The sequence below is a fragment of the Centrocercus urophasianus genome, unplaced genomic scaffold (assembly GCF_019232065.1).
Source record: "Centrocercus urophasianus isolate 14NV4802_14NV808 unplaced genomic scaffold, USGS_Curo_1.0 seq_16, whole genome shotgun sequence".
Classification (NCBI taxonomy): Eukaryota; Metazoa; Chordata; class Aves; order Galliformes; family Phasianidae; genus Centrocercus; species Centrocercus urophasianus.
The window spans coordinates 33,952,394-33,965,745 of NW_024884711.1; positions in this window are offsets into that span (position 1 = coordinate 33,952,394).

The window sequence follows — 13,352 nt, forward strand, 5'->3', positions numbered from 1 at the left end:
TTCACAGTCCAAGAGCTGATCTGATGGCTCACATCGCAGCCAGGGTGACCGGACAGGCATATCTACAGGGGCTCACATGCCAAAGCTGGATTTCTAGTGGGTCTCAGCCAGCTAATCTGAAGTTAGCTGAGAAGTCTGCACTGCACTGCAGACAGTCCCTGCGGTAGCTGAGTTTCTCAAGTGGACATGCACAGCCTTTCCTTATGTACAAGACGGAGTGGGAACTTCATCCTTCTAGACAGCGTCCCGGGTCTGGATGCCACAGGAAACTTGATGATTTCCAATGCCAGCATCTCCTTGTGAAATTCATCCTGAATGTTTCCAATCTAAATTATTTAAAGTGATAGTGGCATTACAGCCAAAAATAATGTCTCTATCAGCAGATAGAGCTGAGCTGAGGTCACAGAAATCCCATTTGTCATATCCCAAATAAAAGCTTTCATGCTGCAAACAAAAAATAGAACATGGGATATTTCAGCAGCACTGAAAACAGTTTAGTTTAGTGCTGGCTATTACTAGCAAGACAGCTGTGCTTTCTGAACATAAACTAACTTACACAATTCAGCTTCTCATGGTGTGATAGATGCTACCAAACAATGGAGCTTCCTTGCCAGCCAGCACAAAGTCAGTCTGCTGGCAGAAACTCAGTTCCAGTTCAAGTCTGAACTGTGTTCTGAATATTTTTTCTCATAATTTAGTGCTTTTCTGCATGGAATTCACATTCATCAACTTCCTCTGAAGTCTTCTCAAAGCTCAGAGCTGGTCAAACATCCGTGCTTACAGTGAGTTGCTAGAAATTTGTACCAGGAAACTGGATGGGTAGGACAAAGAACAGCAAAGTGAATCCAAAATGGCTAGTAAAGAGAGGGGTAAAAGCCAAATTAAGAGAGAGAGCTTCTGAGTTCCAAACATGCCATTACTAGAAATCCTCTAATAGTTATGATATTTGTATTTTGAAGATGCTTGAGGAAAAAAAGTAAATAAATGGAGATAGCTACCAAGTCAATGTAAGAATATATAGTAAGCCATATGAGGAAGGCCACTAAGTCCAGTGGCATGGATGTAATTCACTTCAAGGCACTGTGCCAATTTATGCCCTAATCTCTGCCAGAGTATTTTTGGGCCTGGTCTCTGTGGTTGTTGATTAATCTGTCTTCTTCCATCTCCCTGCAAGGGAGTATTTAGCCCAAGGAGACATATGAAACTGAGCAAGAATTTATTTCAGGGAGTGGGCTTAATGTTCCTGACAAGATGGAAAGTTACCAGCTGGGTTACCTTCTGCATCTAGCCCACATCAAATATTTTTATCTTAATGTCTATTAGACCAAGCATAGATGAAAGGTAGATTTTTTAACTTTCCTTAAAGCTGTAGCAATTGAGAAAGAGGCCATATGTTGAGTCGTATTTCATATTGAAGCAGTCTGTATCTAAAAAGGCACAAAGCCTTGACAGGTTTCTAGTATGCTAGTGAGTATAATTTTAATGCCATTTTTATAGCAATAATTTCATTCTTGAAGGCTGGTTGTTCAGCTGATCTGGTTGGCCTGGTTATATTATAGGATATGGGATGTCTCCCTGAAACTTACAGGTTAAATGTAGAAGTCTTGTTAGAAAGGGTAGGATCTAAAGACATTTATGGCTTCCAACCACATTGTTCCTGCTGCTGTGGAATGACTGTGAGTGCAGCGTTTTGAAACAGCCGTGCAAGACCTTGCAGAATAATCTGTGCTGGGATTATCAGAGCAGCAGTGTAAGGTGCCTAAGTGTTAATAAATGTTTTTGAATTCTTATTACAAATTCAGAACAAAGTGGGTCTTAGCCCCAATTAGATTATTTTGTTTCCTTTTACTCCAATATTAGATAGAGCTTCTTAGCATATTATTTTGCTTATTGTTTAGTCATCTTGCTTGCCTCTGTAAATCTCTTCTGAGACCATATGGAGGATTTTCTCTGGGGAATGCCATAGAATAATACCTTGTCACTCTGACTTACAAGGTGTGAAAGTAAGCACTGCACCCCTGCCATATCATTTTTGTCATCACTTGATTTAGTCCATGGGAAGGCTTTTTTGAGGCCATCACCAAGGAGGTATCTTCATAGCTGTATGCAGTGTATGTGACACAACTTTTCAGTGCCATTACTTACGTAAAACCTTTTTTTTACCACAGCAAAGGCGCGAGCTTACTTCAGTATCATTAAATTTGAGGTGGAAAATCAAAATGCAGCTCCCAGTCGAAACTGAACTTTTACTACAATGGAGCATGGGTGATACATCCTGTGTTGGCATTGTTAAAAACCTAATCTTCAGTGCAGAGTTTTGAAGAACCGTATTTTTTTTTCAGGATTGAGATCGTATCATGTACCAAGCCATTTAGTTTTCATCTGTCTGCTTACAGAGCTCTAAATGAATTGCAGTTATACTGATTGGTTTCGTGAGAATGATGATCCTTGTCAGGATCTGGCTTGAGACCAGCACTTTAATGTAACCAAAAAACTAAAAGATGTCCTTTGTTAAGCTATGGTCTGTGCTGCAAACAGACAGATGTCCTTAAGGTAAATCTCTGTATGCAATTGAAATGCTTTTCAGCCCTCAGAAGTCTTTGGACCAGACATCTTAACTATACTGATATTGTGTATGTTGAAAGAAACAAAAAGATAAAGTAGAAGGGCAATAGGCAGCGTGGAACAGCTGACAAAGCTGGAGGAGCGGCAGGGAAGGCAAAAAGAGTCAGTGATTAGCAAGCAGCTCGGGAAGGCAGATCTATGAACCATGAACCAGCAGAGAAACAAACAGTTTGATAAGTTGGAAAAAAAAATGCATGAAAGTGGGTTTAGCTGATGACAACTGATGGCTGTCACCAGCCAGCCAGGCATTGCTCTAAAGCACGAGGAAGAGCAGCCTGCCAAAGTGCTTATCCCAGCCTCTTGCCAAAATCTGTGCTCTAACAGGAAGAACATTGGCGCCAAGGAAACTGCAATAGAGGCTGTTTATTTTCATTCTCAAGGTTTGTTAAATGTTTAGCTACATCCATCTCTGTAACCTGGGGCAGTCATCTTCTCCTACCCGCTTACACACAACCTGTAAGCAGTGACACAAGCCTTCTGTGGAAAGAACTCTGAATTCCTTCAAGGCTGCTGGCTATGACTGAGGGACAGTGCTTATCGTGGGCGTCAAGGCCAGACTAATGCTCACCCACACAAGCACAGAAGTATGTGCTGGTGCAGTAGTTATCAGGGACACTGTGGCTACGGTAGTGCCTACCTACACAAACATGCAAAAAGTATTTGCTAATATAGCAGCCTCCTCCAGCCAGCTCATTCTAATGAGGAAGCTTATGAAGAAATGAAGAATGGGATATATGATGGGCACATTAATGTCCTTCCTGAGCCTTAGCATGTACTATATTTTCCAACATACAAATCATACTGATAATGTCTAGTGCACAAGCACACAAAACTTGAGAAGCTTTTCTTCTACATTTTTTCACGTTGATCAGATTGCCAACCAAATACTAAAACACACTGCCCATTGCAACTCCATGAGGCAATCTCTTATGCCAAAACAACAGCTATTGTAAACATTCAAAAATTTTACTATATCAGGCACTTTTTGAAGCTGAAACTTATGCCTGTTGTACTGATGGTATCAATGTACCACAAGCTAAATAAAGAACTTTTAAACTCACATGATGCCAACTTCACATTTCCCTATGCTTTATTATCTCTAGTCTGATTTTGATGTGGCTGGTTTAATTTATCTGTGTATATACATACTTATCGAGATAGGATTATTGCACTGAGATATGCAAATGTAAAACAGAAAGCACTTTCAAGCTGTATGAAATACACATCTGTAATACTAATACCACTCGTGAGACGATGCTATCTTTATAGTTAGAAAATATGGTTAAACAGGAGGGTGTATTTGATGATTTTATCCCATTTTATCCATCACCTCAGATATATAAATAACAACAATAACAAAAAAATACAATTGTTACTTTTTTTTCTCAAATTCTTCAATGATAAAAGTAGAATTTATCCTGGAAACTGAATAAAATACAAGGCCAGTTTAGAAAACATTTCTAGCAGAGTTTCAAGAAGCAGCAGTGCTGGCTGTTGGTAGTATGTTCGTTGTTCTGCAGACAGTGGTAACTTAGTGCAATAATTTTCTCTACTGTTGATGTGGATGAAGGAATGAGAGCCGTGATCCTGGTCCATTTGTGCATGTGACATTATCTCCATCTTGTATGGAGATTAACCATTTTATTGGGCACCAAGTTTTGGTCTGATCACAGACCTTGTGCTCATTCTTCTTTTCCACTGCATCAGCTAGGGGCAGACTGTTAAGATTTTAGATACTATATTACATGAATTTTGAAATTTGCTTTAAAATCCTATCAATGTTGCTTGCAGATAATGTTTTCAAAGGCATCTCAGAGGAGCTGGCTCTCACATACAAAGTTTCAGTGAAAAACACACTGCTGAAAGTAGTACGTGAAATTAGTTTCTGTAATTGTGACCAAAGTGACTTTGATTCGGTGACTGAGAAATCTTCTCTTCTGACTCCAGGAGGAAGCCTTTGATTTCTCTGCACCCACCACCACCTGCAACAGCACTGTGGGTCCTTCCGCCTCCCTGAGCCGATCCTTCCATCTCCAGAGGTACTGCAGTTGGTTCCTTCTCAACTGGTAATTACACACAGAGACTTAGCAAACGTATTATTTCCCAAGATGGTATGTTTATCTTGTGAGGATGTGAAAGGAGGAAAGAGGGGAACAGTTTTTCTGTGCAGTCTATTGCCATCCACTGAAGAGATTTCCCTGAAATGAAAATGAACCCTCCGCCAGGTCAGTATTTCCTTTGCATGTTGCACTCAGGTGCATGTCACAGAGAGTCTCCATCCAAACAAAACGTATTTGTTAAAATAGCTCAGAGATTATATGGTCATTAGGACTGTAAACATAAGAAAATATCTAGGCCTGTACAGAAACTTCAAGTTTTAGCGCTGATTTAATTTCACTGAATGTTTAATCATTTATAGAGAAAGCCCAATATTTGACCCCTTAAGCTGAGAATACTAAATATTGACTTCCTAGTTTGATATAATTAAAATATATATTGTTTTTCAAACGCTATTAAAATGGCCTTTCATTTTTGCAGTCATAAGAATTAGTTTGGGAAGTCATTTGTTCAAAGCTTCAGATTCACCTGAATAAAAAACTAAATTTATCCCCTATGCTTTAATGAACCTGACTAAAGCATGCTACAAGGATGTGAGCTTCTGGTCCATAATTTCACTAGCAGACTGTACCCTCTATAATGGACAGGCTGATCTGTTATTCCTAATAGTCTGTTTTTTATGTTCTGTGGTGAAACAAATTACACAACCATGATTCAAGCACAACACAGTAAAAGACAAGGCCAAAATAAAAGCAGTGATGGAGCCATTCCTGAACTAAGAACATTCTGAATTACTAAGGGATGGAAGACTTTGGCAGCTAGATGGGTAAGGCAAGCTCAGTAATTGTCTAAAGGAGCCTGAAGACATATCAGAATGAATTCAGTAGAAGTCATGTAGCATCAGATACTGATTTTATTTTATTGTATACCAACTACTCCTGTTTTTAGAATGTAAACTTCCTTCCCTCAGATACCTGATGGGGAGAATTTTCACAAAGGTGAAAAAGTCTTATTCTTTTCTTGAGTAAGCCTTATATTTTATGAGATTATGCAATTGATACAATTATAGTAGAATACAGTGGGTTTTATCCAGAGGCCATTACCTTATTTCTCATTGCTTGAACATTTTGCTTACATTTCCTTTCTGAAATCCATTGACAGTTCAGGGCAGTAACTCACAGAAAAAGAATTGGTACCACACATAACCAGGCTCTAAACTACAGCATTTGTCTAGCAGTAACACAGTGTAGTATTTGGCACACACCTTTATCATAGGCATTACCAAAAGCACACCACAAAGTTATGTTGAAAGGCTTTTCCTAAATAAGGATTAAAAGGCAAAATACCTTGAAATGCCTCTCCTACACGTATCTGAAGATAATCCACAGCATAATCTGTCATGGCATGCAACTGAAATCCACTAAACCCATAGGCAGAGAGTCCTCAGCAGGACACAGCTCCCTCCTGCTGCAGGCACTGCTTGGTTCTGCCGCAGGGTGGAAAGCTTGCCCTGCCTCCCTCCCTTCCTCCTTAAGTCCTCAAGGGAAGGGCGGGTGTCTGCCAAGGGGGGAGGGAAGGAATATGAAATGAGCAAGGAATCCAGCTATTACTGTAGAAACAAGTGCAGTTTTAAGAAAAAATCAATTAATGCATAAAAGTTTAATGGTTGGAAATGTGTCAGTTTTTCCAATCTCTTCATGTTACTCTACATATGGGGGTACATTGCCTAGCACTTTCGAGAGAATAATAAAAATGACTCCAAAAAAACAGGTGGAAATAAGACCAAAAAATTAAGGCAAACTGAAATGAGGCAATACAGGGCAGCAGCGACAGGCTGAAAACATGAATTGTAATGCAGTATCACCCTCTGTGCCACTCTGCCATTAGATGTACCAGGAAATGTTGTTAGAATGGAACAGAACAGAATTTATGGCTGCGAGTCAGTTTGCCCTCAAGTTCTTTTACTCTGTTGTTCTGCCAGTAGTTACAGGACACCTTGTCCTGCCCCAGCGGCAGCTACTCATGCCACGCTTCAGGCACTTCTCTCGTTGGCCTCTCTGGCCTTGAATAGCGTGAATTAGCTTGTGGCCAGAAACTCTTCTCCTATCAGTTTGTCATTAGCCCCTATGTCATACAGCTAGGAAGGCATGGCAGGAGAGACTGCTAACAGAGACATCATCAGAACTAGTATGAACAAAGCACAGAAGGCTTTAGCAGGAGGAATTCTGCATCCCCAAAGTTGTGTCCTGTCATTTTTTTCTGTGGCTAGTACTTGTTTTCTGATAGGTTGAGATACAATTCATGATTTTTGACAGAGGAAATAAACACAAGCTGTATGTTGTTTATCATCTGACATTGCTGAAAACTATACAGCCAGAAAGACTTGAAGTGGTAACCAAACTGCGAAATGGGAGCTTAACAGTCCCAAAATGGATTTTAATGGAACGTTTGTGTAGTCATCCAAACTGTTTCCTATTTTTGTTTAGAATTTTGACTCTTTTAAATCCTGCTTGGGTAGCTATTTGTATTTCTCCTATGTTTACGTTCCTGGCAGCAATAGGCTTATGTCTTAGGATGCTGGGTGGTCTATGTAAACATTTCTGTGCCACTAACACCTCCTACTTCCAGAGAGCTCACGAAATGCTGGAATATCAAGTTAGCAATTATAAACCTGCTAATGGAGCTCTTGGACTGGATGATTTTCAGAGGTCCCTTCCATCCCCTACAGTTCTGTGATTCTGTAATCGCAACAGAGGATTTACTTTCCTTAGCCCAGCAAAGTTCAGCTCCTTGTGCTTCCTCTGCAGCCAAGAAGAAATTTCTATAGTGCGATTCAGAGCAGAAACCAAAGATTTAAAGCTAAGATGTAAGTGCTGATTATGATTCTACAGAGTAGGTCTGACTACAGGGGGGCTCAAGACACAGCATTCTTAGGCTGCTGATGTCCTCATTTTCTATGCCAGGATTTTTTTTCTATTTAAGAAAAGGAATTCCAACAAATCAAAACAAATATCAGTCATTATAAGGGAAAGGGAGGGGAGAGAACAAGAGGAGAAAGTTGCTGATCTCATGCTTCCCTGCCGAGAAAATGAGGAAAGGGTGGAGAATGGCCTGGATACCTGATTATCTTGTAAGATAGGATGGGAACAATGAGGCGTCTGGTTTGAGCCTGAGCAGAGCACTTTCATTTTGGCACTTCAACAAACGGCTGGCAGCATTTTCTTTTTTAATGTCAACATTATGTGCACAACTTCAAGGTAAGCTTTCCAACTCTCTCAAGTTAATTGATACATCAGGAATTCTGTACTGGAACATCATGTCCTGAATGATGAATAAGAAATATTGCAAATATATACGTTGCCTTGGAGGAGGATCTAGAAAAGTCCAACTGCATTCCAAAAGTGTTGGGCAGAAACTGATGAATTCACTGCAGTTATTTCCTTTAGTGTGTGCCTCAGACTGATTTAACAGTGGGATTATGTCCTCTGCCATAGTTTTGATGAGTAAATCATAGAATCATAGAATGGCTCGGGTTGGAATGGACCTCAAAGGTCACCAAGTTCCAACCCCCTGACACAGGCAGGGCTGCCAGTCCCTGGATAAAGTACTACATCAGATTGCCCAGAAAATACAATCCTGTCTCCTAAGTTGGATCAGCTTTCATCTCATGTGAACTTACCTTTTGGTGACTGGTTGTATATTTTTATACAAAAGAAGAAAGTGCTTTTTGCTCTGAACATAGAGTTGTCTGTTGCAATATAGCCTCAAGGCTTCAAAGTGGAGGGTTTTGTATCTGATACAAGAGATTGTTGGTACAGAGACAGATTCTACTGATCACTTGGAGCAAATAAATGTTACTTACCAGTAGCTGTTGCTCTTGGGATACATACAATACATCCTGCATGTATCCTAATGCTGCAGATGAACATCCACCTGTGATGCAGGTATCACAGACTCTAGGCACACATCATCTTCTACCTCACAGGTACACTCAGCCCCTGCTTTTCTCGTGGCCATACAGGATGAAGTGATGCTGTCTCAGCCAGCATCTGCTCAGTGAGGAGTGGGGCACAATCAGTGAATGCTCAGACATCACAGAATTTCAAATGTTTAAATAAAAAGACAAGAGAAATGTCTTATCAGAGCCAGTCTGGCCTCCAGCTGCCACTCCAGATCAATGCAGTTCTGCTGTAGGTTATCCCATCAGTCAGTCTGGTGGAGATTTTATTGGGAATGTGGAGTGTGTCACATGGGACAAAATGTCCTGTTTGATCAGCCAAAGCAAGCAACTTAGTGACAATTACTGACTAACTACTACGTAATGCATTGTGTCGGGTTTTTTGGTGGTGGTGTTTTTTTTCTTTCCTTAAAATACGCTGTCTGTCAAAACTATCTGGAGTAAAAACAGATGCTGGCTGTGTTCAGTGCAAGTGTCCTGACCGAAAGGGGAACCCATTGCTGTGCCCTTCTCCTTCAACATCTCCTGGCCTTAGAAGTCTTCAGAGGCTCATTAGAGCTCCTGAGTTACCAACTGTGTCCCCAGAAATAGCAGTTTTCTGCTGCACGAACCTTAAGAAGGTCTGCTCTGCACCTCTATGGGGTACTGCTGCAGTTTATCTAACCCAAGGCTTGTAAGGCCCTCCATAACTGCACTTTTATAATCAGACTCTTCCTGTGCACAATGAGTGGGTGGAACTGCAAATAAGAGCTGCTGTCATACTGAAGTTCAAAATGACAAGGTTTCTTTCTTGCCTAGGCAGCACTGACCTCACACAGCACTGCCGTGAGACAGAAGACTGAGAGCTGCCAAGGACAGCCGAGGGTTTTGTGCTGTGGGGGTGTAGCTCCAATTCGCGTTCTGTGTCTCAGCGCTGTGCTACTTGATTGTAGCTGTAGCTGCTTGATTGTACTTCACTCTGGGAAATCAAAACTGACTTCATCACATCCAGTCAAATCAATCAGATCTTAAATTCAGTGCTTGAAACCTGGAGCACTTCCTGTGTTTCAGCAACACTTTCTAGGTTTTAGTGTCAATTAATTTTATCATGTGAGCAATAACACTACATTCATTTTACCAAAAATGCGCCAGAGATAAGGAAATAATTCAGCTCTATAAATGGAAATCTTGCGGTGCCTTCAGCTGAACCTCAGAAGATCCTGACTCCCATTCATTGCTTCCATTTACTTCATTCCAGTTCTTCACTTTGTGCAGCTTTACGTTCAGGCACAAAATAAATAAGGTGGAGAGATGGTGACAGCTGTGTTTGTTTATAAGCAGCATAAGCAGATGTAGCAGCTCTGTGGGGGAGGACACCAAGCACAGGAGAGAAGTGTTGCGAGGAGCCCTGTATGGATGGCTGTGTGCTCACCTAGCAGCGTAACTGCGCCTCCTCGGTCTCTGTTAGCAGTGCTTCTATGGCATGATGTTATTTGATGCGATTTGAAGAGCAATCTTTCAGGGAAAACGTTTCCTAAGGGAACTCTGAGCCATGCTAGCAAAGGAAATGCTGCTCCTCGGTGAGAGCGCTCCTGCCGGTTAGCCGGTAAAATAATATCCTCCGGAAGGAGCCGCTGCTGTGCTGCGTGCTGGGCTTCAGGCTGAACGCCTCAGCGGCCTGCAGCTCAGCGCTGCTGGGCTCCCAGAGAGGGCGAATGGCAGCGGCTGGTGAGCTCTGGGCTCAGTGGGGAGCCGTGGTCTGGCAAGGCGTGCTGCTCCTCAGAAGGAGGAAGGTTTGGGAATCTCTGGGCCCTAAACAAAAATGGTTCATCTTGCTGAAAGCTTCAGTTCTTAGTGAAATCAAATGCAGTAAAAGCCTTCCTGAAACAGAAGCGTGATTTTGTTCAGCCGACAAAGGGCAGCTCCTGCCTCAGTGTGGCTGTTCCTGCTCACAGTGAGCCAGGACCACTTCCTCCCCCAGCATTAAGCCCAATGGCATTGGGAGCACAGTCCTTAAACTGTAAAAACTCTGAAACTAAACAAATCAGAACTGATACCAGCAAATGTATAATCTGTGCTGGGTTCAAGCCCTATTTAACTTTTACCAGTGTTTGCTATGAGAGTGCTTGTAGTCAAGATCAGCCTTAAGAACACAACAGGAATCTATAAAATGTCTTAAGAGCTCTTATTTGTGTGTAAATATATGCTAAAGAAACTAGATTTGATTGTGTTGCTTTCAAAGTAATTAATTTTTAACCTGTCTTCATGCAGTGTAGACAGCTTATTTTTCGGACATTTGTATCAATTTTTGAAATTCTATATATGATGTGAAGGCAGGCAACAACCTGGTATAATTTCCTTTTGTTTCTCTTGTACAGCTCACGCATGATGTTTCCGTGGCAGAGGATAACTTTGTCCTATAGTAGCTACCTAAAGAGTATTGACAAAAAATGAAACCAACAGTTTTGATTACTGAAGCTCAACATCAGGGTATGTAAGTTAATTGCTATTAATGAATAGCAACTTGATCAGGAAGCGCCCTGGCTTCACCCGCTGTTACCACACAGCGGTAAGCTGGCACGCTGGTAAGCAGTACTGCTTCTGCTTTCTCAAAAATAAGAGTTTAAGGAAACTCAGCAGAGAATGATATCTGTTCAGAGTTGTGTCAGTAGATCCTGAAGCCAAGAGAAATATCCCAGAATGGAAGAGATGAGAAAAGGCCCCTGGAAGCCCAATCCCTGTTTGGGCAGAGCTTTCTGGCGCAGGCTGCCCAGGCCCACACCCAGGTGGCTTCTGACTGCTTTCAAGGAGGGAACCCCACAGCCTCTGGGCAGCCCGTGCCAGGGTGGAGTCACCCTAATTCTGGAGTATTTTCTGATTTCAGACTGAACCTCCCGTGTTTCCATTCATGCCCATCGCCTCTGGTGCAGGCACGGGGCTCCAGGTTCCGCTGCACTACGTGTGCCAGAGGACCGCCCCTCAATCTTTACCTTTTCCTTTTAAGGAACAGCCAGTCTTGATGCAAACGTTTCTAGGAATCACAGTCCCTCAGGCTTTTGGTAATGCTAAGCTTAAATGAGCATACCTGGCCAATGACACATTTACCTGGCAGTTTGAAAGGCTCCCTGTTATCCTGCTGTTGTTCTCCTTGTAGGCACTTGGTGACAGTGCTCAGGCCGTGGCACGTGGAATGAATCAGGCTGGGCTGCAGGGCTCTCACCATGGGGTGTGTTTGTGACTCTTGTGCGTTCACACAGCTCTTCTCAGAATCCTTCAGAGCACAGCACTACCACTGGTGGCTCTGGTGGCATCTGCTGAACCGGTTGGTGCCAAACACTGCTGCAGGGCCCTTACAGCTACTTGAGAGAGAAACCCTTACTCATGTGAACAGACTCACAGGAAGCACCTGCAGGTCCCCATGGCCACGAATGTTCCTCTGGTAACGAAGACACTGCGTACCTCCCTGTGAGCACACTGCTGCCACTCATACTGCCTGCTGAGCATTGGCAGGAAGCCTTGGGGGTGAGCTTGGTCTGCTCTAGGTGAAATCTAAGAATTGGTTTGGTGTGAGTAGAGTCACAACTGCCATTCCTAACATCCGCCTATGGAAATAGTTTCAGCTTTCCTTCTAGACCTTCTGAGACTTCTTGCTATCATTTGTTATCCAAACTGTTATCCAAGCCACAGGTCCTGTCTACAAGCGGCTCCCAATTACAAGCTAAGCTGAGGTGAGTGGGGAAGGCCCAACCTGCCTTGTGGATGCTCAAAGGGACACCAGCAGTGCCAGCGGAGGTACGCATCTATGATTGCTTCAGACTATGTCAACTGCAGGCTGACATGCTCTTCTGGCTTCATCAAGCTATGAACAGCCCCAGAGCAGCTGTACAGCTGCGCACTGTTTGCTCTTCAGCTAGATTTTGGAAGGATGTGCTTTTTATTAACAAACAAGCAAACAAAAAAGATGTAATCAGCCTGCAGTAAGACTGCAGAGTGCCTGTCTGCCACAGGCAGGGATTCAGAGGACCAGTGGTCCATGCTCAGGCCAAACAAAATCTGTACGCAAACACTCAGGCATGCTTACGCTGTGCATCAGAAAATTATAAAAGCAGCAGCATTTTGGTAGCTTTGACTAAGCTCTGATTTTATTTGTAGCTTCTGCCCATCATGCCCATGACTACACCTCATAACAGCTGATGCAGCTCCAGCCACATTTCAGGCACACGCACAGCTTACAAAGAGAATGGGATTTGCTCTCACTGTCCCTGTCCAGCTTCAATATGGGAATTCTGCCCAATTGAAAAGCAGGCAGCAATTTCTTTCAGCACACTGAGGGTACGATTCTTCCAGGAAAAGTGTTCCAATATGACAAGAAGAGACACTGCAAAAGTTCTAACAGAATTGTGGATGTGGGTGTTTTCCTCTTACATTTGTTAGATGGGGCCCTGAGAGCATCGAGCAGCCCACCTATCCCAAGTGGAAAGGGAAGAGCACTTAATGCTCAGATATATTCTCTATTTATTGGAAAATAGCACTAGTTATAATCAAGTTCCTAGCACAAAGGACTCAACAAGGAACCATAATTCCCGGTTTGCACAGTTTGGGTGTTTTGTTTTCGACTGCCACCTAATGGTGAGCAAGAAACCCATTTCTCAGGTTATCCTGCCTGCTGCTGTCATTGGCACCTCAGCACCCCCAGCTGCAGGTACCAGCACACAGCACCGGACAGGATTCT